The sequence below is a fragment of the Nothobranchius furzeri genome, chromosome 13 (genome assembly GCF_043380555.1).
Source record: "Nothobranchius furzeri strain GRZ-AD chromosome 13, NfurGRZ-RIMD1, whole genome shotgun sequence".
Taxonomy (NCBI): domain Eukaryota; kingdom Metazoa; phylum Chordata; class Actinopteri; order Cyprinodontiformes; family Nothobranchiidae; genus Nothobranchius; species Nothobranchius furzeri.
Window position 1 is genome coordinate 46,954,777 of NC_091753.1, and position 27,396 is coordinate 46,982,172.

General features: G+C 39.2%; 1 protein-coding gene and 1 long non-coding RNA gene across 7 annotated transcripts in view; one reads left to right on the top strand and one right to left on the bottom strand.

Moving 5' to 3' along the window:
- Positions 1–27,396, bottom strand: part of slc8a2b (solute carrier family 8 member 2b) — a 179,140-nt gene that overhangs the window by 70,009 nt on the left and 81,735 nt on the right. For 4 of the 6 annotated variants that reach the window (XM_054742587.2, XM_015951244.3, XM_015951245.3 and 1 more), the window contains exon 2: positions 15,034–15,070. The gene's annotated coding sequence lies outside the window, so the exon portion shown is untranslated. The remainder of the gene's footprint in view (positions 1–15,033; positions 15,071–27,396) is intronic. The other 2 variants (XM_070543559.1, XM_070543558.1) reach the window with 1 other exon arrangement.
- LOC107380150 (uncharacterized) lies at positions 22,261–23,695 on the top strand. The gene is made up of 2 exons (XR_011516140.1): positions 22,261–22,588; positions 22,715–23,695. It is a non-coding gene; the product is annotated as an uncharacterized lncRNA (long non-coding RNA).

Below are 27,396 nucleotides of genomic sequence, written 5' to 3' on the forward strand. Positions count from 1 at the left end.
CTCTAAACGAGGAAATTATGTAAAGTATTAATAAACAAACAGGCATGTCTACAGAGTGAATTCTTCTTTAAAAAAACCACATTTATCACATCAAGCAACAGAACAAAGAGACGCACCGAGACACATCACGGTCTCAGGCCTCTCAGGTAATTCGTTGACATTGAGATTCAGTTACGAACATGGACCTTTACGGTGCTGCACAGACAAAACAATAGACGTCATTTAAAAAAACATTCCTCATATGAAGCTATTTGGACACATTAATAATAAATCTGTCGCTGACACGCTTCACCTGAACAACGGAAACAGATGATTTGCTTTCACTGCTGCTAATTTCCCTCCAGCTTTAACATCAGTGTTGTTCAGCTGCATCAGATGCAAATGTGTTCTGTCATCCATGTTTGTTCTGAGGCCAAAAGTGGGAGTATCTGTTTATTCCTAACAGGAGAGTGGCTGGAGCTTTAACAGAAATGTTTTTTGTTTCGGTTCCAGATGTGACCTGATCTGATGTCAGTTAAACCAGTCAGATTTTTCTTAGACTTGCTCCTTTAGGAGATCCCACACACAATAGTCCATTGGATTGCAGTCTAGACTTTGTAGTGACCATTTATGGAATGATCCAGACCTTGATCTTGTAACTTGTATCGTGTTTTGTAACTTGTAATGTGAAACTTTCATTTTGTAAAATGAAAGTTTCGTTTTGTAACTTTAAACTTGTTCTTTGTAAGACTCTGAGGTTTGTATTTTAAGACTTGTGCTTTTATTTAATATCCCCCTGTTACAAAACAAAAGCTACATGTTACAAATTGAAAGGTACTACCCTAGAATCCTAGACAAACCACGGAATCAACTTTGGACTATTTAGACTTGTGCATTTCCTTGAGACGTGAGACGATAGACATACTTTAGTCATTTATTTAGAAAAATAATGCCTTTGCTTCTTCTGCTTCTTCTTTTTCGATGGTTTATGGCAGACCCCATTGACTGATTTCTGTAGCAATGAATACATCCCGTTGTTCATTGGTCTGATTGGTTCTAGCGCTGTCTAGTTGTGTATGGCGACAGCTTAAAAGGAGCAGTTTTGGAGTGCTTTCCCCCAGTGTCTGTTTAGTACAACCAAAAATCTAACTTACTTTCTTGCTGTGCATTCGTCTTTTTAACACCTTCATCTGACAGCTGAAATGTCTCGCCAGCCATCATTAGTGTCTACAAGAGTGATTCATCACTAAAATGAACAATTCAGCTGTGTTCATGATCTAAATAATGCAGGAAATGTGCTGAAACAAGACTGCATGTAAGCTAATTTTTTTTCTAAATTCAACAGACCGTATCGGCACTCTGAAGTTGCAAATCATGTATTTTAACCACAGAGGGCGAATGGGGTCTGAGTGACATTTCATTAAACCTGTAAAGGGTCATTTAAGCACATACTGGCTCAAGAAAATGATTTGAAAATATGAACATTTTGAAAAAGGCAACCACAGACCACCAAGCTGTGCTCCTGGGTCATGACCAGACTATAGATTTATACATATAGGATGGCTTGCCAGGCTAGAAAATTACATGTTACAAAACATGAAACTAGTTACCAGTACTAAAGTTTGGATACTAGTTCTAGTTTTTCTATGAAAGCAGGAACCACTTTCTCTATATTGAGTTCCACAGTTTGTATGAGATGTTCAATATGTGTCAATGTAAATAGTGAGTAGCCTGTACTTGTATAGCGCCTTCTTAGGGTTCTACAACCCCCCAAGGTGCTTCACAACACAATCAGTCATCCACGCATTCACACGCTGGTGGGGATGAGCTACAATTAGCCACAGCTGCCCTGGGACGCACTGACAGAGGCGAGGCCACAGTCCCTCCAACCACCACTAATGTAGAGAATCAGCGGTGTCAGTCAGCCATGAAAATGTGTCTGAAAGTAACCACCTATTCAAATGAAATATTAGGTTGGACATAAATTTAATTTCATGCAAAGATGTAAAAAGATATGGGGTGGAAATATCTGTAAAAATACACAATGTTTTTTAAGCTAGCTGCTTTTTTTATTCAACCTTACGTTTCTATGAATACAGAGAAGAATAAAAAGCTTCTTTAAACAGCCATCTACTGAAACCTGTTAATGAAATCCATCCTCAAGACTTTGAAGAACAGTTGTTTAAAAACTGTTGTGATGTACAAGCAAAACAAAGAAAAACTAAAATGCTTGTGATTATTCAGCATTGATTAGAAATTCAAATCCTGGACTGGAGAGTTTTTGTCTGTTTACCTCAGGATGTTCTTCTCCCCCTGTTATTTGTGCTGCTCATCTACTCCTCTCCCTTTTCCCAGTTCCCTCCTGATCTTTCATCTCTCTCCTCCTTCATAAATTCAGTCAGCTATGGCATGGTAAAAATGTTTCCTGCAGCATCACTTCAGGATGGTCAAATCTTTTCTACTTGTCACGCTTTTAAAAAGATGGTTTATCATTTTCATCATTGCACATCGCTGCCTGCAGCCTGCAAACCAACGTTAATGTGAACACATCAACATAGACCATCAGTGGATCCCAGCAGGACCAGATGCCTTGACTGCAGACCTGTCGCCTCTCGTTCCCCCATCACTGATCCAGGATGTGTCTAAAACGTATAACATCACACATTTGTTGAGGTGCATTTGCATACAAAAATGCAAATCTGTGATGGTCTGGCCCTCAAGAGCTCAGATCCCATCAACATAAACTCACATCACAGTTCTTGAGGAAAAATGTTTTGAACAACAAAACTGAGAAGTGTACAGATTGTATTCAGCGGGGTTTGTTGCCTCATGTGATAAAACATTTTCTAAAGATATCTTCTTTGATGTTTTGCAGAAACACATTTACCCTGACATCTAGATCCGTGGTGTAAATGATTTTCATACAACTTGTTCATGAAGTGCAAATAAAAAAAATGATCTGAATGTCTAGACAGATAAACATAGACATCCTTAAAGACCAAGTTCACAGAGAAACAATTTTTTACTAGTTTTTTTTTAATTGTGATCGGTCACTCTGAATGTGAAAATAGTCCTCTACCCCTATTTCCTGCATTAGCCACAGATAGCAAAACGACGGGGAAACACGGATTAGAAAAGCCACTCAGATCTTCGAACAGAAGCTTGTTTCCCAAAGGGATTGACCCATAAGGCATTCATTTACCACTGCAAATGAGTTGAAAAAGTTAGTGGACTTGGTCTTTAAAACAGCAGAGCTTTAAAACATCAAAATAAAATAAAATAAAATAAAATAAAATATGGAACATTTATCTCATTAAGAGGGTGGGCTAGTCGCACACTTAACAAACATCTTTGCTATCACTTCTCATAATAAATGGTAACACAAAATTAGAAGATTAATTAATTAATGAAGAAATACGTTGCTTTAATCTTCACCATTGCATTAATCATTGCAAGATTAGAATAGCCGAGACTGGGTGTAACACATCTGAGTGTCTAATGAAGCTTTAAAATAAAATCCTATAATCATCATTCACCTCACGTGTGCAGTCTGCAGAAAGCGTGCACAAAGGGAATACATGTATACAATGATTTGATGGATGGTTGTTTTTCACACCGTACCTTCACTTTTAACTCATCTATCTTGTGATGTGTGTGTGTGTGTGTGTGTGTGTGTGTGTGTGTGTGTGTGTGTGTGTGTGTGTGTGTGTGTGTGTGTTTGTCCAACCTCACTAAAGGCCATTTCGGCTCAAGGTAGAGCCATTTTTAAAAGTGCGTTAATACTGAAGACATGACTTTACGTTTTGTTTACCCATTAATGACTTTAAAACCAAAAAAGATTCTCCTCGGCTTGATTTGCTTACAATGCTCCCAGGGCACGCGAAGCTGCAATATAATGCCTGACCTTCTTATTGAGTGTGTAGCAAAGAAAAGGTCCTGAGAGTGAGGGTATTTCACTGCGGCTACAGGCTACAGGTAAAAAGTAATGTTTTCATTCAAACTGATTAAGTATTTTTTCAGTCTATGGTTATCTTTAATAGTGTATTAGGATCGCTCCAAAGTTTTTTTAAAAAGACCACAAGGAAAAGCTGGGAAGATAAACGAAATTGTCCCTAGAATAATGTCAAAACATAAAGAAAAATGGCACAGTTTTGCAGCAAGATTCCTCATATAAATGGCTAATATACAGTTTATAGATATGCTATTAATTAACACTTTATAAACCAGTAATACATTCTAAGTGTGCATTAATTAAGGGTGAAAAAGAGAGAAAACTGACCAGTATCTTGCAAAATAGTGACACAAATATTTTCTTTCCCTACCCTAAAGCTGTTATGGAGAATAAACTAAGTTTAGAACGCAAACACAGTCACAAAGCACTCATCCGTTCGCTTGGGTATTACCCCTCAGACGCTTCTGCCGGAACCAGAAACCCACGATGTCGAAAGAAACAAGATAGATAGATATCCGCCTAAGGGTGTATTACTAAGGCTGCTGGTTAGCAGATTTTACAGAACCAGCAGTGGGTGTGGAATGCAGCCCTTTTAATCTACCTTTTCTTTACCTAATTTAAGGTATTAAAAAGACGAATGCACAGCGAGGAGATAAGTTTTGCTTTCAGTCCTACAAACAGACACTACGGGGTGCTAAAAGCAAGCCAAAACTGCCTAGTGTCCCTTTAATGGACAAAATAAAAGGAATAAAAGTAATTATTGGACATGAATTTAATAACTGTATGTACACCTGGGACCATGGTGAAGAACATAACCAACCAACACATAGCAGTTGTTATGAACAGAAAACCAGAATCTCATTTAACAAAAAAAGAGAACAACCCAAAGAAAACCACAAAGAACATGACACAAGAGGAATAAAACACAAAACCACCAGAAAAACCAAAGAACATAAAATGAAATATTCTATTTGAGATGTCTTGTAGTTATTAGATTTATTAGAAAACTCTGAATTTCAAAACTCTTTCCTTGCTGTATCAGCTTAACTTCAAAGTGGCATCAAATCCCAAAAGAAACAATGTTCACGTTGCCCTTAAATTATTCAATTTTTCCAGCTGCAGAGCAGCAGCTGCCACATCCAGCCCAACAAAGTCACAGTGCAATGCAATGGAAACAAGCTGCTTGAATGTACAGTGTTCCTAATCAAATACATAAAACATGCACTTTTATCTGTAAACAGCAGTACGAAGGAAAACAAGAAGCCAGCACAGGCATGCTGAGTGTTTACGCGTGCATTTTGCTTTCATCCCTTTTTCCGATTTCTTCATTCTGCGTGCTGCCTGAGTGTGAATGAGATCCATCCATCTCCCACCGAAAGCCGCCCTTTATAATTACAAAGGCCCTGCCTTCCATCTAAACCAGCCAATACTCCCATCATTACAGTGTGTGTGTGTGTATGCCCATCACCCATCCCAACAGCACCACCTCCAGTCCTTGCAAATCATGCTCTGCATCAGCAGTCAGCTTTTCTCAGCCACTACGCAAATCCTGAAGCAAACACACACATCCTCACTACTGTTTAAAGGTGCACATGTGTGTGCAAAAATGTCCAAATGGCAAATTTAGTGAACAAGATTATCTGATGTTTAGGGTGAAACTTACAGGGCGACAATGGTAGAAGAGTGAAGGGCATGCCCTGTAACCGAAGGGTTGCAGGTACAAGCCCCATCTGTTGCAGTTGTTGTGTCCTTAAGCAAGACACTTACTTTCCTGCTGGTGGGGTGTCAGAGGGACTGGTGGTGCCAGGTGCTTGGAAGCCTTGCTTCTGTCTGATGTCAGTCTCCAAAAACACCAGAAAACAAGGTGCTGCCATTTTGTTGAGACAAGCTGCCACAGGTGTCTGAATATTTATTAAGTTGGCAATGCTGCTGATCAGTAGCTGAAATATTTTCCTTCCTAACAATGTACTCACTTCACATAGATGCATCATTCACATCCAGCAGTGAGACCCTCATTCTGCATCTTTAGCTGTACTGTAGAAGTTCTGGGACATTTCTGGTAGGGGTATGGTGACTGGGAAAATACGTTGGCTCAGTCCTCTCAACCATTGTGTCTCCATATAAAATTAACTCTTTTAGGACTTTGCTAAGACAACCGTATATCACAACCTTGTGGACAGTGAGTGATGTCACTGAGCAGCACAAAAAGCCTCCACAGACATTAATACTATTAAAAGCTTTATTCTGTCAAAGTACACCATGATTTCATCCATTCGTGGGGACAGGGAGAGTGGCTGTGGGATGTAAAAGTGACGTTCAGTGACCAGTAGAAGTGTCTATTTTTTAAATAAAGCATATGCATATATATGTATATATATATGTATATATATATATATATATATATATATATATATATATATATATATATATATATATATATATATACACCGGTATATAGTGGCCAAAATGAGCATTGTGGATGGATTTCTGCCGCCAATTTTTGGCATTGGTCATTTAGATATTGTCCCAATATGGGTTGGAGGAGGAGGAGTAGGACCCAAAATGCAGAACGTGATGAATGAGGCAGAGGTGGAGGATAAAATAAAAATCCTTTATTTTGGAGCAATCCTCAAGGGCAGGGAGCCAAAACACCAAAAATCCAAAACAAACGCTCGAGAACTAGAAACACTCGAAACTAGAGAGGAGAACGAGACGAGACTGACAGGGAACAATGAACCAACACAACATAGAGACACAGACAGGGTTTTATACACGGGAAGATGAGAGGAAGATGAATTGCAGGTGTGTGGGGAGAGAGAGAACAGGTGAACACATTTACTAATTAGGGAAGAAACAAACATGACCTAAGAATAAAAACTAAAGACAAGAAGAGCAGGAACATAACTAATAATCTAAGGAGGGGGAAAAAACCCAAACGCAGATGGGGAAAAAACACACTTGAGAGACTAATAACTTGAACAGCTGTAACTAAGGAAAATTACCTAAGAATAAAACCTAAAGACCTGAAGGGCAGCAAACATAACTAATATTCAAGGGGGGGGAAGCTGAAACTAGAGGAAAACACTACAGAAAGAAAAACTACAGGGGCGTGACTAAAAGGGGGCCAAGGGAACACAGGACCTGGGAGGGGGAAGCCTGTGGAGGGAAACCTAGAGGGCTGAAGATATGGGGGCAAATGGGGAAACCAGAGACACAAGAGGAAGACACAGACAAGGACACATGAGGGCGCTAGGAGACACAAAAGGAGAACCTAGAGAGGGATGGAGAACATAAGGAGAAACTTGAGGGGAGACGCAGACTCAGACCATGGCAGATATGGTCATTTTAAATTGGCATCATAACTTGTTTCCATTTCCTTCCATTCTCTTTCACCAACAACATTTCCGCTTTTACAATTGCCGGTTGTTTGGTGATATCAGCCAATATAATTTCCCACTGAGGCCGTGTCCACACGTAGCCGGGGATCTGCCAAAACGTAGATATTTTTCTACGTTTTGGCCTGTCATCCTCACAAAAATTGAGTTTTTTCACATGAAAACGGATCTTTTTAAAAACTCCGGCCAAAGTGAAGATCTGCGTTTTCTCCGTTTTGGGTGTCTGCGTGTGGACAGACAAAACCAGAGTTTTAAGGTCTGCAACGTCACTTTCCGCAACAAAAAATGCTGACATCACGTGTGCGACCTGTGTTTACACTAGCCGACAGCATGGATGCCCTCAGAGCTGCGCTCGCTTTATCAATTGTCCAAGCGCTTTTTGCTTGTTTGTTTTTGCAAGTGGAATTACTGCTCCTTGCGGAAGACCACAGACGAAGGACGAGGTTAAGAACGGCTATTGCCCGGCACCTGGCTTCTCCAAGTACTGCCGCCTACAGGTCTGGCATGTCCTTAACAACGTATTTATCCGGGTACGTGTGGACAGTTTTTTTTTTTAAACGAGGTGGTGTGGATGCAAGTTTTTGGAGGGGCGGATATTCGTTTTTGAAAAAACCTGGCTACGTGTGGACTAGGCCTTAGTTACAACCAATCAGCATGACTTAACATGCCTAATCCTTCTCAGTGACGCCACCAGGTCATTTCTGAGTACATACCCTGGTTTGGGTACTGGGTTGGTCCCTGAAATGGGTTGGAAAGTGGTCCTTTCAGGTGGGCGGGGTGAAATGGAGACATGCACATGCCCGAAAGTCAGCAAATATGCTGACATGTGGTGTTCATAGTCAGCTGTTGGGCTGATTTTTCAATTCAATTAAACTTTATTTATAAAGCCCCTTCCTACCTCTAATCAAGGGGACCCAAGGTGTTTAATAGCCAATCCATTTTGTACCTTAATGAAAAAATAAATTATCACTAATAACAAAAGTGGTTGCACAACATTTTGAACCTAATCTGTTTTCGAACACAGAATTTGAACATCTGTTGAATTTTGTAAATTAATTGGTGCTAAAATTAAACGTTTACCAAGGTTAATAAAAATATCAATAAACTGACCGAGTATTAAATATACAGTAACACTTTACAATAAGGTACGCAAAATTGTGCTTCGTTACTAGGGAATGACTTAGGTGGTAATGAGTAATTAAGCAGGGAAGAATAGGTAGTTAACCAGTAGTTACTGGTGAAAACACTCAGTCTTTTTTCAGGGACTAATAGGTAGTTAACCAGTACTTACTGGTAAACACCCAGTAGTCTTATTCATGGACTAATAGATAGTTAATCAGTACTTACTGGTAAAAACCCAGCAGTCTTATTCAGACCATAATAGGTCTATTTGTGCTTCGTTACTAGGGAACGACTTAGGTTGTAATGAGTAATTAAGCAGGGAAGAATAGGTAGTTAACCAGTAGTTACTGGTTAACTACCTATTAGTCCCTGAAAAAAGACTGAGTGTTTTCACCAGTAACTACTGGTTAACTACCTATTCTTCCCTGCTTAATTACTCATTACCACCTAAGTCGTTCCCTAGTAACGAAGCAAAATTTTGCGTACCTTATTGTAAAGTGTTACCAATATACAAAACTGGTTTTAAAGGAAATGTCAGTTGACAATAATGTTTCAGAGCATTTATTAGGCAGATGTTTTTCAGGTATGTAAATTTCCATTTAAATAAAAATAAATACAACTTACATATAAAAATAGGAAGAAAAATTCTCCTGAAAAAAATGTAAATACATTAACCTAACTTCATTTTAAAAAAATCTATAACTGTTCCCTTGATTAGAAATCTGTGCATACCTACAGGTTTGAGTTGTTTTGGATCAGGGGTCAGCAACTGTTTTGTATGTCAAGACACATAAAATTTAAATAGACAGATGGGAAAATGTTTCCCTCCACTAAAAAAAATGTTCAGGTTCCTGATTTGGTGATGCTCCTAAAACTTTCTTGCTCTGAGTTGCTATTATTTGATCGCTCTGACAAGCTAATGAGGGATCAGCGCTGCCCTCCATGACAAATTTTAGATGAATAACCCTAACAAGCAGTGAAACTAAGAATCTGCTGAAATTCTCTGTATGAAATCCATTGAGACTGAGCTTGTCAGAAAGGTTTCTGACAGTTAATGGAGTAGAGCCAGAATGGACACACCTCGCATCAAATCAAGACAAACACCATAGACTTTTGCACATCTAAAATACTGAAACTCGTGCACCATCACCAGATCTATTGGAGAAAATGCCTGGAGTTGGGCGTTTGTGTGTCTTCAGTCAGGTTAGAAGGCTAAGCGGTGAATAAAACAAACAAATCCTTCCAACGTAACTGTTTCCTGACCTTATTAGGATGTGTTAACTGTGGGGAAGCTACATACATATTTCTGCCAGAGAAAAAAAAGAAAAGGAGTAGCGTGTGCATTTTGTGTAAGTGGGCGAGAAGAGGGCACGTGGAGACGATGCATCTTCTTAAATAAACACACATGAAGGAGACACTTCATGTCCTCTCAGGGATATTATTTATTAGTTATAAACCATTGCATGTTCTCAAACACACTCTTCGGTTCCCTCTCAAAAAGCTGATTACCGCCCACACCGCTCCCCTCCACTTTGTCAGTCATCCATCTAACGCTGTATAGGCAAAGACCTCCAGAGCCCACAAACAGCAGACTCTGAGCATAAGAGAAACCATTTAAGGATCATGGGGCGCACACACACACACACACACACACACACACACACACACACACACACACACACACACACACACACACACACACACACACACACACACACACACACACTTGCTACCAAAACTCAAGTCAACATGGTTCAAACAATGAGAATGTCTCTTTACATTCCACTTTGAGATTTTAAATGCTACAATCCACCAAAAGATTTGATTTATAGGCAGGTTTATAACGTTTTATTAAATTTAATTACCTTCATACATTTTTAATTAATCAAATTATTCAAATAGTCATTTGTAGGAATTGATTTTCTCTTTTTCTAAGTCTGAACATGTCTGAGTGCTACTTTGATGGCTAAAAAGAGAAATGTGACAGATTAAACTGAACCAACAGTTGTGACTGATGTTAGAAACACAGCAGCTAAATTGATTTTGTGGGAATTTTTCCCACTTATGAGGGATTGTCATTGCCATCTAATGAAGTAAACATCGATTTTGTTTCAATCTTTTTATCAGAGTGAGAAATGCTGCTGGTGTGTATTCAGAAAAACAAAGATTGGATTTTGGTGGCAGGATTCCCAAGAAGAAGGAGCAGAGGGATATTTTCTATCAAAGGGAGTAAAACAGTTCAGGTTTGATCTCTACCGACAAAAAAGGAATAAAAAAAATAAATTAAAACAATGTCGGTGATTACAGTTTGTGGATGGATGACATTTTTACGTTTCAGAAAAAATTCATCTAAAAATGTTTTCCAAATTGCCAATTTTAGGAATGTGAAAAGAATAATTAAATACTTCTGCTGCTTTAGTTTTAATTTATTTCCATTTGAAGCAATAATTGGAAATGACGCCAAAAAGAAAACTTATAACACTGTCATGTTCTGTGTCCCTCTGTCCACAGCCTCCTCCTGTTCTCCAGGTTCTCCTGCTTAGTTCTTTCCCCATTTAGTTTATTGAATGCACCTGCCTTCCCTCCAGATAACACACACCTGTCACCTGTTCCTCTGATCACCTCCCTCTGTGTTTAAAAGCCCTGTCTTGTCCCTCAGTGTTTGTCTGTCCATTGTTGTGAGTCAGCGTTGTTTTGATCCCTCGTCAGGTTCTAGTCTTTTGTGCTCATTGAGCTTATATTTTTAATTTATTTATTTATTGGCTTTCAGTTTTCTGGATTTGATTCCTGCATCTAAGTTATTTTTGTTGCCACCTTCATAAAAGGATTTTACCTTTTTTCAACTGCTCTTGCCTCGAGTCATTCTGGGCTTCTGTGTTTTGGGTCCTACCTCCTCCTGCTCAGCGTGACAAACACAGAAAATACTGGTTATACCAGTCATGAAAGATGATACCAGAAAATGTGTCGTCCAATAACTCCAGGTGAAACTTTTGTATTTTTCTTCTCATATGAAATTCAGAAAACAGCTAAATTGGGAGTTAATTCCACAATAAATCCAACAGTAATTAAGGAGCAAAAGAGGAACTGACGGCTTTATGTAGTTTATACATTAAACAAAGACTTTTTGAATTGTAGCTGCCCCTGGCACCATGAAGAAAAGAACGGAGAGCCTGGACGGGTGCATAAACTTTTATTTGTTTCTCTGGTCCAGTGCCTTGGACTTCACTCCATGAGTTGCACCGTGAAAACTGTTTAGAGATATACAAAGCATAAATAAAAGGTGAACACAACTTCGATGTCCTAACAGAAATGGATTATATTCTCACATTTACCTTGCTCTGCTGGCTAAGGGTGCTAAACAAAACAATAATTCCTCAAAGCTGCTTTATCGGTAGATTTGACTTGGTGATGGACAAGAAAAACAAACAATGACTATAGAGTGTCAAACTAATAACCCAAACAAAGCGTCAATACAGCAAAACTTACGTGGGGATGCAGTCGGCAATGTGCAGCTGAGGTGAATTTAGGCTAAAGACATAATTTCAATACTGTAGTGTTATCTTCTCTACAAACAAATTAACCCAAGCAGTTTTCTCTGGAAGGGTGTGGCTTATATAAATTCTGTGAGCCAATTAATGGTCATTGCCATCAGCTGCTCAGCTGGCAGCTACATGAATATTACAAAATTGATGTTAGAGTTTTGGGTACTCTTCAGATATTTTTTCTGATATTTTATATTTCAAAGGTGTTGAACATTCATTTAATCAATACATTTGCAGTGGTCTCTAGTAGGAATGAAGACCTTGTAAGTCGTACTCTGGGGGGAAAAAGCCCAGAAGTTCCTGTATCAGCATGGAGGAGTCAGGTTTTGGATTGAAAAATAGAGACACAGCTCTACCTGACCGCATTTTCTCTGCAACGTTTATGCTTCATCTCCATAACACAAGCCTGGAGGAGCTTCTGCCGTGTGGTGGAGTTGCTAGGCTAACGACTGGCTTCTGCTAGCCAAGACGTTCTCTGCTTATTCTGGATGCTAAAACAACAACAGCATTCCCTGTCGCGAGCCAAGATGGGCGAGTCCAAATGACTGCTTGACGTAGATCTGTCAGGCTTTTCAAATCCTGGCGTTTCATCGTCTGTTTTCTATCAGAAGCTAATGCAGGAGATAGGTGTAGGAGACTGTTTTCATGTTCTGCCTGCATAAGAAACTCTGAGTGAATTATTCTAATCAGAAATAATCATTAAAAGAGAAACCTGTAAGTTTTCAGGAAAAACGTAGCTTTGCTTTCATTTTTCATTGTTTGCCATCATACTGCGCGACTAATTTCACTTCTTTTTTTAGAAGACAAAAACCCGCTGAGATTTGATATGGAAACAAATAAATTGTGTTTGCCTGAGACACAGTAGAAAATATATACTTGAAATCTCATTTAAGTTTAAATGGGTGCAGAAACCACAACCACAGAGGAGGTTAATTTATAGCGACACCTCACACAGGACATAGCCACTGAAACACACAGAATGATGCACTCAGTGAATTGTATCACAAAGATATTTAAGTGTAATAAAAATGATACAATAAGGAGAATCATAAAATGTTAATGGAGAGACGGGGCGATTCAGGCAGGTGTTAAAATGATCACTTGAAAAAAAATGAAGAAAAGGGCTGAATGCTGAATTTGAACAAAATGTCACCACCAGGCGAGTGCTGGTTTGTTTTTTAAGTAAAATTCATGAATTGAGATATGAGAATATAGAAAAAATGTTTTAGTTTCTTTAATCAATAAAAAGAGTACATTCAGCTTTTTAAAATAATTTTCAACAGGTGTTCATTCTAAATTCTACTAAATAAATTTCTTTTTATTTTTTTTTACATTTACAACCATTTTACTTTTAAGCGAGGAAAAGGGCGGAACATTAAAGTGGATATATTATACAAAACTCACACTTTGCATCCTTTTGAGTTGCCATGTGGGTCTCTACTGCCTCTATAAATACTCCAAATGTGGAAATAAAATGTATCCATCCGTTTTCTGTCAGTGTTTGATCTTAGGAATAATGTGCATTAAACATACTCTTTCAAAAAGTCCCCGTTTGTGATGTCAATATCAGGAGAGTTAGCATAGCACCAACTCTCACGTACGAGAGAGAGAGTTGCTGCTGCTGGAGGAGCAGTGGCTTTACTCCGAGCCCTTCTGGATATCAGAGCTTCTCAGCTTATAGCAACCTGAGCTGGGATTGGTGGGCGTGGCCAGTTCTGGCTTGTTTTCTTAAAGTAACAGAGCCCTGAAACGACACATTCTGGAAGGTACTGAAAATGTCAAGAATAAAAACTGATGAAATTGCTTTATGTTTGGGGGGGTTTGTGCAAAGCATATCAACCATTGAGCTATTAAAACTTAAGAAAAAAAGTCATGAGTCCATTTTAAACAATAAATAAGAATATTATTGAACCTGTTAAAATAATCTTCCCTTTGAGAGACTACATTTGTAAATAGAAACAGGAAACTCTGCTTCATGCATTTTATGTTTAAAATCTAGATCTAAATACTAAACAGCTACCTTCAGAATATTATTTCTTGATCAAATTAAAATTAGAATTAAAAATTAAATCCTCAGTTAATGTTCTGTAAGTCTTCTCTGTTTGTTTGAGACAAACAATTTGTGTTTTTGGACCTTGCCTCAGTTTTGTCATTTGTGTTTTGCAGCCTGTGTGTGAATCTACAATCTCATGAAATAGAAACTCAATAACTGTAAAATTACCAAATTTTTAGTAATTTTGTTTTTCAAGATTAATTCATATGAATTGGGTTGATGTTAAAATCTGTCTAGTGGTTCATGAGAACCTAACAAATACACAGGCACTAATGAAAAACATCATTGCTATTCAGCAGAGAGTAATAATAAAAGCAAGATTTTTTCAAAAAGCAAAAAAATTAAATATTTTCAAATAAGAGGTCACCACTGTGACAAACATGAAGAAAACAGCTTTTATTCGACTAATTAGTAATCCTTGTTTCCTAGTTAAGTACTGTATAACTTGATCGCCGAAGGACGACACACACACACACACACACATGCGCGCGCAAGCGCATACACACATGTGCATGCACACACACGCACACACATGCACACTGTGGGGAAGTCATTACAGTACAACACACACTTTTCTGTATCCACAACTACAACAAACACCATATTCAGTTGGAGGCAGAAGTTGGTTAACTTGGTAACAATTTGAGCCACACACACACACACACACACACACACACACACACACACACACACACACACACACACACACACACACACACACACACACACACACGCGCGGAGCGGTTCCTGGTTTCTAACAGAAGTGAAATGTTTAGTATTCAGAGAGGAGGGATGATACAAGAGGAGAGCTGGAGTCTCACACAAAGCCTTGGTGACTCTCACTGAGACTCTTTACTGTGTACGGGAAACATTTATTCATGCATAAACCCATTGCTCATCACAGCTTCACACACAGCAGGTCAGACATTGTGTGTAATTGCAAATGTACCATTCATTCACACGTGAACACATGCAGGCAGTTTCACTTACCAGACTCTAATTCGTGAGTTCTGCTGGTTCAGCTGTCCTGAAAAAGATAATAACGTTGAATTAATTCCCATCCTGATCACAAAATACTCAGTTTACTGGTTTTGCGTCAGCGTCTAATCTATACAGTTCTTCACACACATTTCTGTGCACAAACATGCATTTTCCTGGAAGGTGTTTTGGCACAGCATCCTTTCAGGGCCAGGCCAGTTTCTGCTCAGCCTTAATGTGCTGAGACACACAGCCAAAACAGATCAATAAAGACCTTGTTTAGGGCTTTTTTGGACAGGAACTATAGAAAATCATTAAAAGACTGAAAAGTCAATGTTTCTATTGATAACACTAGCCGTGAAGGTTGATTCTGTTTAGTGCCGGTTCCTTCAGCCTACACAGTCAAAATGAAAGGCTGCTCTTGCTTTACCTGCTGTGACTGCTTTCTTCTATTCATGTATCAAAGCATAATTTCTTCTAGTTGCAATAATTGTGTTTTCTCTGTACTGTCAAGGTTCCTGGAGAATAGAATATAGTTTACAGCACCTGCCAGGGTGAATGAGTCAGTGAGAATAAGAGCATGCAGCCTTAGAAGGAAGGGTGGGAATTTGAATGTCTCGATGGGGTTTTGGGTTCTGATGAGTTGCTGCTTTGCCAAAGCTTCAGCGGCTCATTCAGCTTTCTGTCTGTCCATCTTTACTCTTATCAATACGTGTGTGGGATAGCGATGAGTTTCTCCGTCTATAAAGACGAGGCTGTAAAGACGGAATTATTGATCAGGGTGAACTCAGCTGTTGTCCTGATCTGCGATCAGCAGCGTGTTCTGAATACTTAACCCTTCTATCATCCTTGGTGTCAATTCCACCACTTTCAATGTTTATTATTAACAAGATAAGAATTGAAACAGATAACTTCAGAAAATTACATTTTATTTGAATCTTCTTAAAGGTGTCGAACACTGAAACACCTTTTTTGAAATTACATTTTCTGATTATAATCGGCCACTCTGAGTTTTTCATCATGCAAGGTGAACATGAAAATAGTCTCTTACACCTATCCTGCATTAGTTTCTGATAGAAAATATACACTCAAACTCAAGGATTTAAAAAACCTGACAGGGCAGTGTTACACTGCAACTTAACATTCATGAACTCACCTATCTGATTTGCCGTAGCAACTCCACTACATGGCAGATCTCCTTCAGGTTTGTAATATAGAATAGAATAGAATAGAATAGAATGTACTTTATTGATCAAACTAGCTGAAACATACAAACATTACTGGAATAACTGGAGATGTATTAGTAACAGTTTTGTTGGATGAGCCCTTGTATTCTGTTCTGAATGACCACGACCTCCAGTTAAATGAGATCAAAACCATCCACTAAACTAAAAATATAATATATACTTGCTTAATGAAGGACTGTGAACAGCAGTCAAAACACTACTTTTTTCATTTCAGAACTAAAATTACTGATATGTGGTGAAATGAACAGGCCTTAACGGTGCACCAAAGCAAATTAAAAATGTCAAATGTTTAAATTTTCTTTTAAATTTAGCACAGAACAAAGATTTTATCTGATCTGTTTAAATTAAAATCAGTTTATTGATTTTTTTAGTGAGGCAAAAGCTCTCTCAGAAAAGCTTTGGTTCAGTTGATGTTGTTGCCACAGTTGAAGCCCTTAAAATGTCTGCTCTCTGGAAAAGCTTCACCAACTTGTTCCTCCTAAATACAATCGAAGCAATAATTAAAACACTTCCACAAGAAGCTCTCAGCTTAATGCTGCTGGGATTTTTCCCTATTCAAAAAGGTTTGTCAGAGAAGAAGAAAGTGTCTGTTCTCTGGGTAGAATCAATAAAACCACAGAAAATGGAGGATTTCTGGTTTGGAGTTTAAATCCTGTGAAATCCACTAATTGTCTCTGCTGATGTGTCTCCTGCAGCACCGAGTAGAGCTGGGTTAGGGTTAGGGTGGTGTCATGGTTTTCTGCTTCTAGTCCAGAATCCGTCAGCTTTACTTTTATGTTGATATAACCATAATTAACAAGAAGTCATTCAGGACACACACAGCTAATCTTCTACTGAACATTTTAGATAGGAACTATTAAAAAAGCAGAAATTTCCATTTCTAGTCCTGTATGTGTCTTCTGCCCTCTGATGAATCTGCAGGTGGAAAGAGCCTAATTTATTTATTTAATGCTGTCAAATTTGTAATAAAAATTAAAAAACAAACAAACAAATGCTTTCTCAGTGCTGTGCTCAAAATTGGTTTTCTGTCAACGAATAGGAAACGTATCCACCTGTAACATGTTTATAGGTTAGTGTGTGTGTGTGGGTGTGGGTGTGTGTGTGCGTGCGCCCGTGTTTGTGTGTGTGTAAAAAAGATAAAGAATTTGTGTATGTTAGGGTTAGAAACGCAGCAGTTTTGTCTTGTAAATGCAGGGTGGCTTTTAGACACAAACACAAACAAAATCACCACACTGAGATTCCAATAAATACCTTCACAAACCAAAGCTTGCTCCACACTGATCTGGGTCTTCCTATTAATTCAATCCAGTTCAGTTTATTTATATAACGCCAAATCAACACAAGTCGTCTCAAGGCACTTCAGAAAGTAAACAATCCAACTGAAACCCAGCAGATTGCATCAAGAGTCAGTGACTTTACAGCAATCCTCATACAAACAAGCATGTAGCGATAGTGAAGAGGAAAACTTCCCTTTAACAGGAAGAAACATCCAACAGAATCTGGCTCAGTATGAGCAGCTATCCATCATGACTCGCGGGGGGTTTGAGAAGACCGAGCAGACACACACACAAACAAACTCTCTACTACTCTGTAAACAAGCATAAACCCTATTTACACAATATTCTAGATGTGTAATGAAACTCAAGAGGAGCTGGGGCTGCCTGTTTTCATTCAAGCATCCAGAGGACAAAAACTGAGTAAACACACCTTAACTAACACACTGATCAAAAAGCGCTGGATTCATACAATAGACTCGCCAAATGAAATGCTAATTTTTGTTAGGTTAAGCATCTTCTTTAGGTGTTCAGCCACAATGGTGGGCACACACACACACACACACACGCACACACACACACACACACACACACACACACACACACACACACACACACACACACACACACACACACACACACACACACACACACACACACACACACACACACACGTAAGAGAAACACAAGCAATATCATCACAGACAGATGCGTACAACATAAACCACCACACAGCTCTCGAAGTTAAAGACACACTGAACACCATGAAGAGGTGCTTTAAACTCTCTGGGAATCACCCTGTCAATGAAAAATACAATTTCATTTCATTGAAATGAGCAGGAAAATGAAAAAAGGAGGTTTAAGTGTCTAAAGATCCTATTTAATTTTCTCTCAGAGATCTCGTTACCAATGACAAATGAAGTCTTGCTCCCTAAACACGCCAGCCCCAACAAGCACTGAGAAATGAACTATTTTCCAACACAGTGTCCTGGAAAGGTTTGGGGCTTTCAAAAAGCTTTACCTTCCCATCACTACTGGTTAAATACTGGATCCCACTTACATACCAAATAGATGTAGCTCTTTACTAACGTCTGCTGAAAACTGAAGCAAAAATCTCACAAACAGATTTTATAAAATCAAGATGCTGCCAAGACACAAATAACAAAAACTGCAAAGAGAACTATTTGAAATACGAAAAAATAAACCTAATTCTCTAAATAAAATTACGAATCCAAGTACCAAACCCAAACCATGACAACAGCAGTAAGGTAAGAACTCTGCGAAAACAACTGGAGAAATTACCAAATGGCGACCATATGTGAAATGACAATTTATTTCTCCACATTAAAAAAGAAGCACCAAAGCACTGGTGCTTCTTTTTTAATGTCAGCAAACTTGTACTGGATGTAGCCAAAAGAGGACGATTCAGTTCCTTTTTGGTTCATATATTTGAGGTTTTACATGTCAACGCGCCAGACTTATTTAAAATTGCAGCAAAAATCTGAAAATCTTCATAAATTCTTATTAGTGAGTCAAATTCATCCTTTAGAGGAACTCACTGGAATCCTTGAAAATCAAAAGTTTTTGCTTAGTGGTGTTCTGTTGCTAAATGTGTGAGTGCATGAAGAATGGAGGACCCAAAGAGGTGTGGCAGTTTGGTGAGACCGACAACTGCATGGTCTAATAATTTCTTTAGGTCCGAAACGTGTAATTGGTGGAGGCTTTTAGACAAATGCAAGAAAACCACATAATTAATATTTCTGTATTTTTTTATCTCTACGATAGATTTCTAGCTATACTATGTATGTTAGAACGTAGATAAGTGGCATGAAAATAAACGTTTTATGCTAATATGTTTTGCAAATTTGTCATCGCAGCTTTAACCAGGTAAAAACTCACTTAGAGTGAACTCCCAGTGAACTCATTGTCATGTTCAAGAGACCAATCTGAGATGATTCAAGCTTTATGACATGGTGCATTTTCCTGCTGGAAATAGCCATCAGAAGATGCGTACACTGTGGTCATAAAGGGATGGACATGGTCAGCACAATACTCAAGTAGGCTGTGGTGTTGCAACAATGATCAATTAGTACTAAGGGGCCCAAAGTGTGCCAAGAAAAATGTCCCCCACACCATTACACCACCACCACCAGCCTGAACCGTTGACACAAGGCAGGATGGATCCATGCTTTCATGTTGTTGATGCTGATTTCTGACCCTACCATCTGAACGTTGCAGCAGAAATCGAGACTCATCAGACCAGGCAACATTTTTCCAATCTTCCATTGACCAATCTGAGCTTGGGTGAATTGCAGCCTCATTCAGAGATGCTCTTCTTACCTCGGTGGTAACGAGTGGTTATTGGGAGTTACTGTTGCCTTTCTATCATCTCAAATCAGTCTGGCTATTCCCCTCTGACCTCTGGCATCAGTAAGACGTTTTCACACACAGAACTGCCGGTCACTGGATGTTTCCCATTTTTCGGACCATTCTCTGTAAACCCTAGAGATGGTTGTGCGTGACAATCCCAGAAGGTCAGCAGTTTCTAAAATACTCAGACCAGCCTGTTTGGCACCAACAACAATGCCACATTCAGTCACTTAAATCACCTTTCTTCTCAATTCTGAATCTCAGTTTGAACTGCAGCGGATCTTCTTGACCACGTCAATATGCCCAAATGCACTGAGTTGCCACCATGTGATTGGCTGATTAGTAAACTGAGTCAAAGAAAGTTTAAACTCGCAGATTAAATATTGTTTCTGAAAGCTTTTAAATTTAATCAACCTATTTAAAACAGTCAGAGTAGAATGTGAGCTAATGTGGGACATATTGTCTCACATCAATGAAAACATCACATTCTGCAGAACATCCAGGTCTGGATTACACGGGACAGATGTTAAAATGTGAAAAGAATGCAGGTTAAATTCAACGTGACATCTTTCTGTGGGTTCCTGTGAGTAAAAGAAACAGATTAATGGTATATGCACCAACGCTGTGGGACTCATTAGAAAATATTGCTGCTGCTGACATTCGGGAACCTGTTAGCGCTGCATTCATGGGTCCAAACTCACACTGCTGATGTAACGAGGAGACAGAGTTGGTGGGGAACTGTCTCAGGTATACCTGGAGGCAGATCCAAAACGCTGAATGTTTTCCAAACCAGGAACACAAAAATGCTCCTGAATTGATTCAAATTATTTTTCTTGTTGCTTATGAGTGATGTAAACTGACAGATGCTGACAGGTGATTCAAGATAATCTCAAGTGAAAAAGGACTGATTTTAATAAGCACGGTCTTCCATTGTCAGCATGTGAGCGGTCTTGTGGGCGGTTAGAGTGCTAGAGGCAGCAGCAGGAACAAGGCATGAACTTGATAAATGGAGGAGTTGACTCCACTGTAAGGGTGTGGAGGTGGCTGCTGAGGAGACCACTCTTTAACTAAAGTGCATTTGATAAGAGTAAAAAGTAAAATAAAAACATAATATTTAAAAAATTAACATGTCATTCACAGCCCATTCCCGCCAATCAGATAAAATAAAATAAAATTATCTCATAATTATGACTTAGCTATCTCATTATTATGAGATACTATCTCATAATAATGAGATAGTATCTCATAATTATGAGATACTATCTCATTATTATGACTTAGTATCTCATAATTATGACTTAGCTATCTCATAATAATGAGATACTATCTCATTATTATGAGATAGTATAGATACTATCTCATTATTATGAGATAGTATCTCATAATTATGAGATACTATCTCATTATTATGAGATAGTATCTCATAATAATGAGATGAATTCTGCTGGCCTCCACGGACTTCTGTTTTTGCACTTCCGTATTTTTCAACCTGCAGCAGCAGCAGTGCAGCACACAACTTCGTTCGCGCTGAGTGGTCAGAATGGCTATTTGTACGCGTTTGCTGCTAGACCTCCCAAGAATAATGGTTAACGATGTACACCGAATCTTTCTTGCCTCGTCCGAAATGCCAAAATCTAGTATGGACAAAGCTTGTATTGTATGTGCCCGGCTACATACACAGCTATGAAGGTAAGCTAACAAACTTCTGCTGTGAGTTACTAAAGATGCTACACGCTAGCTCTCCACTAGCCTAAGTTAACACAATAAGGAAACGTTATTGGAGCGATAAGTAAGGTCATGCGTGTTTTTCGTGTCTGAAATGAAAAAAAAAACAGTTTATATGTTATTCTCAGTTTTAATCATGCAGTCAGGAGAGGTCACGGTTAGGTCCGAGTGTTTCAGGTCAATGAGGAAAAACCAGAAGCCCCACCGTCTGAGTGTTGGGAAACGTTACCCTGCAGGTTCAGTGCAGGATTGATTCAGGTTCAAAAGAAGACTGTTCATGTTTTTAAACGTCACATTTTTGCGAGTCATATCATTGCTTTTAGTTTGATAACAGGTTAATGACATGCCTGAACTACGTATGTCATGTGGTGTCAGAGATAAAATGTGTCCCAGAAAGAATGTAGTAAGTAAAGTTTGTATAAATAGCATGTCACAGAAAGTCAGACATTAGATGACTCGCAGAAGCACAACATTGTTTACAGTTATTTTATTTTTGTCCACTACTTGTTCTACTCTTCTATTTTAACATGAGTTAAGTGAAGTTAATCATCAATGTTTGTCTCTCCTTAAATGCAGTTGTACTCTAACAAATATTCTGTATTGTAACAGATTGTGCTAAGGGATTCAAAGCCGGTGGGGGTGCCAGTGTACGTGTGGCAGGTGCAGCCTTGTGATGTCATGTGGCAGCTCAACTCTACCAGACGGCACATTTCTCCCAGCTGAAACTTACATCGGTCAGTGTTGAGCTGCACAGAAACTGAACAACAGTGGCACAAAACGGGGACCAAGGTTACAATCTTTTAATGATACTATTATTATGTGTATACATATTTCTGTTATAACATTTAAACTTGTTTTTATTTGGAAACAAGGTATTAAACCAGGTCCAGTTAATGACATGGTCATCATATCAGCCAGACCAAGAGAGAGGAGACCGGTAGAATGAACAAGGTATGTTTTTCTTTCAGGACTGCACACACACACACACACACACACACACACACACACACACACACACACACACACACACACACACACACACACACACCCCATTTGACTTTTGTTTTTCTTCCCCAGAAGCAGTTTGTAAAAAGGAGTCAGCTTCCCCGATGACAGACAGCTTCATTCTGAAGGTGCAGGAGGCGTACCACGGACTTGGTGCAGATGAGGCTCCGGTGATGACAACCATGGCTGTCTCTGGTGATGTACCTCTGGTAGGGTCCACGTTTGGTTCGGTGCAGGAGGGAAGCAGGCCATCTTACCAACTACCAGTGAGGACGGCCCCCAGGACGCGTCCACACAAAGACAACCCTTCTCTCCCACAACAGTCTCTCTCTCATTATAGACTGGGACCCTCTGCATGTGCATTTGTGTTTACTGAACATCATCATTTCACATCCCTCACAACATCATTGGGGAAATCATACAAAGCTGAGAACAGAACACAATCGCAGAGTTTCTGTGTGGAGGGGCACCAACTAAGGAGATGCCACATCACTTCTACAAAATTTAGATAAGTGTCACACCAGGGCAGAAGGTTCTGCTGAGAACCTTGTGAAACAGCCTATGGGAACAAGTAGTCAGACTGATGACAAATGTTGGGGTCTTGCTTTGGAGCCTACAGCCATCAAGGAGTACTGCAAGGTAATAGAGGTAAACCACTACCCTTGTGGGGTCCTGATCCACCCTGAGGCACCATGGATGGGTTCAACACCAGATGGGATTATGTATGATCCTGAGGGCAGCTTGAGTGTGGCCTACTGGAAATAAAATGCCTAAATGTGTGTAGCTTTGTGGACTATTATGCTCAGAAAAGGTTTACTCTCTGTGGCGATCTCATCCTCATTACTGGCAGGTCAGTGTTGACTGTTGATTTCTCCATGTGAGTGGTGTGACTTTGTTGTTTACACCACAGATGACATGTTTATTCAGCGAGTTCCCCGTGACATGGAAGTCATACAGACACTATTGTAATGTTTTCATTGCTGTTTAAACGTAAAGACTTACTGTGGGGGAAATTCAATGTAAATCTGCAGTAAAATTAAATATTTCTGCACTTTCTTGTTTGTGATGTTTTGTTTGCTAGCTGAGTAATCATTTTTAAATGGCTTCAGTTTAGTTTCAAAAGATAAGATTTAAATTAAACGAATTAAAGAAGACTAAACAAAAACCGATGACTTATTTACCACAAAAGTGTTTGAAACCATAAACTTTCAATTTCTTTTTTATTACAAAACCATTTTAAACACATACAAATACACATTTAAGCATGACATAGGGGTTTTTGAAAAAATTTAAGAACTCTATCAATTTTATCAACTCTATCAATCATCAGGACCTAACCTGACTGCATGATTAAAACTGAGAATAACATATAAACTGGTTTTATTTTTCATTTCAGACACGAAAAACACGCATGACCTTACTTATCGCTCCAATAACGTTTCCTTATTGTGTTAACTTAGGCTAGTGGAGAGCTAGCGTGTAGCATCTTTAGTAACTCACAGCAGAAGTTTGTTAGCTTACCTTCATAGCTGTGTATGTAGCCGGGCACATACAATACAAGCTTTGTCCATACTAGATTTTGGCATTTCGGACGAGGCAAGAAAGATTCGGTGTACATTGTTAACCATTATTCTTGGGAGGCCTAGCAGCAAACGCGTACAAATAGCCATTCTGACCACTCAGCGCGAACGAAGTTGTGTGCTGCACTGCTGCTGCTGCAGGTTGAAAAATACGGAAGTGCAAAAACGGAAGTCCGTGGAGGCCAGCAGAATTTATCTCATAATTATGAGATACTAAGTCATAATAATGAGACAGCTAAGTCATAATTGTGAGATACTAAGTCATAATTATGAGATACTATCTCATTATTATAAGATAGCTAAGTCATAATTATGAGATAGTGGCTTCCTCCCACAGTCCAAAAACATGACTGTTAGGCTAACTGGTCTGTCTAAATTGTCCTTAGGTGTGAGTGTGTGTGTGTGTGATTGTTTTTCCTGTGTGTCTCTGTGTTGCCCTGCAATGGACTGGCTCTCTGTCCAGGGTGTACCCTGCCTGATTGCCCATTGACCGCTGGAGATAGGCACCACATGACATCACATGACCTAAGAAAAAAACCTAAAAACAAGAAAAGCAATCACATAAAAATATTCTAAAGGGAAGGAGAACTACAAAGACCGGTGGGACAAAACATACTAAAGAGACTATTAAAATGAAAAGCTGAAACTATAAACACTGCAGAGGGATGACTGGCTGCAGAGCGGTGACTGGAGAAGACTAAAGGAACACAGGACCTGAGAGATATATCTGGAAGGCTGAAGACCAGGGGACAAATGAGGAACACGAAGAGACACAGACACGGACCATGACACCTACGTGGACAAAGCGAGTTCAGACAATGGATGGATGGATGGAGTTTTAATGCTTAGAACAAGAACTATGTGAAAAGTTATAGCTGAATGCTGTGGCACAAACCACTGGAGGTCTGTTTATCATATTGTGCCAATGTGTTTAGCTATCGTCCTACCGTATTTTCTATTTTAATTTAAAAAATCAAATCAAATAAAAATCTATTCTTTGTAAGAGGAGGTAAATCATTTAAAATGCAAGAGCACACTTGTAAAGCAGATTATGTCAAAAGTATTTTATCAATTAGCGGTTCTGTAATAATTTGAAGCCAAAATTTAAATTTAAAAATAATGTTTGTTAAATCCAAAGCTCCATCGCCTATTAGTTTTCACAATCCAGTCCCTTCCTGTGCACGATGTATTTCAGTGCACCGCAGATATGTTAGGTTATTATTTATTTATGAGAAACTTTGTTCAGAACATTTATCTTCATTGCATTTTGCATAAAAAAGTAGCATCAAGGATGAATTCTCCGGCCCACATCCAGATAAAGTGGAACTCTTTTCTCCTCAGGTTGCAGACAGCAGACTCTGAACAAAGTGAACCTCTAAGTGTTTAAAATCTACAACCATTAACTCTAAGTCACATCTCTGTGCATTCTCCTGCATTAAAAGGACCCCAAATGCAACCATAATTAGACAGATGTGAGAAACTGATGGGATCATTACTTTTCTTCTCTCCGATAGCAAGCGTGCATCTGGAAATGTCAGATCTATTATGTGATAATAAATAGTGCACTTCACCAAGTAATGGATGCTTCTGCGTGGTGGCTCGAGGGTTCTCACACATCATTACAATCAGAAGTTTGATCATTATCAACTTTATATAAATATGTTCCTGGTACCTGTTAGTTACTGCCAACAAATATGCTTATTGTCATTTTTAAGCTAGTAGGTCTGCTAGTTTATTATTTTCCTAAAGCACTAGCCCATCTGTTTGCATCCTGGCACCACTGTATTAACAATAAACTACTGATCTTAACCTATAATGCATCTATTCTCATTGCTGGTGAACTTTCTACTTGATGAGCCATCCATTTGGTTAAAGGCCAGATTTGAAGTCTCCATTTGCTTAAGTATTATAAATCACAGCTTGTAGGTCTGATTTATATCATTAGACCAAAGCTGGCTGCAGCAAATAGCAAAAATCATTTAACCCAGAGGCAAAAGAAGGAAAAAACTGGCAATGATTTGGCCTTCTACTGAACATCCACCCACTGGGATAGAGGTTTCAACACACATTAAAACAAAACCTCCTAAAATTACAAAGTTTATCCTTTTCAAACTTGCTTTTATTTAAAGCTGCAATAACAAATTTGGAAAATAGGATGCAAAAAGCACTAAGAAAATTACCAAAACAGGAAGATTTGATCACGTGAGAACTACATTTAACACCTTATTCAACAGCATCTTAGGCGTTTTTCCATTGTTGGAACTTCTGGGTAAATTCTGGGAGGGGGGAATTAATCAAGAGATTAATCCAAATCGGTACTCTTAGCTGTTGTGTCTCCATATATATTCAGCCCTTTCAGGACTTTTCACAGATGTCAGCATATCACGTCGCCTGTGCAGTGAGTGGTGTCACTGATCAGCGCCAAAAGGCATCCACAGTAAAAATTATAATGTTAAAAGTATTTTTTCTGTCCAAGTATAGCATAGTTTAGTCCATTCAGAGAAAGCAGCTGTGTGATGTGCAATAGGGCTGCAACAACAAATCGATAAATTCGATGAAAATCGATTACTAAAAGCGTTGGCAACGAATTGCGTCATCGATTCGTTGTGTCGCACAACTCTTCCAGACCAGCGCAAGTCAGATCAGCGCGAGGGAGAGCCGCAGATCAGCGCGAGGGAGAGCCGCAGATCAGAGCGAGGGAGAGCCGCAGATCAGAGCGAGGGAGAGCCGGCAGATCAGCGCGAGGGAGAGCCGGTACCGGCAGATCAGCGCGAGGGAGAGCCAGTACCGGCAGATCAGCGCGAGGGAGAGCCGGCAGACTTGCGCTGCTGCGAACCGGTTCCGCCCAAGGTCGGATTAACTGGGCAATTGCCCAGGGCCCACGAACTCTAAAGGGCCCAGGGCACGAGCAAAATACTGTATCTATAATTTCCCGCTTTATGAGGACTATGGTGACCGTATGTTCCGTTTTCCCCGGACATGTCCACTTTTCACTCTCTGTCCGGGCGTCCGGACTGCGGGTTCTTGTATTGATGAAAATGTCTGGCTTTTCATCCAGGAGCAGGGATCGAATTATGGGGGAGCTGTATATCCTACACATAGGGGGAGCCGCAAAAAAGTTTTCTATATTATATCATTTATATCATTTTTGGACTCTTTTGAGCAGAGAGCGGC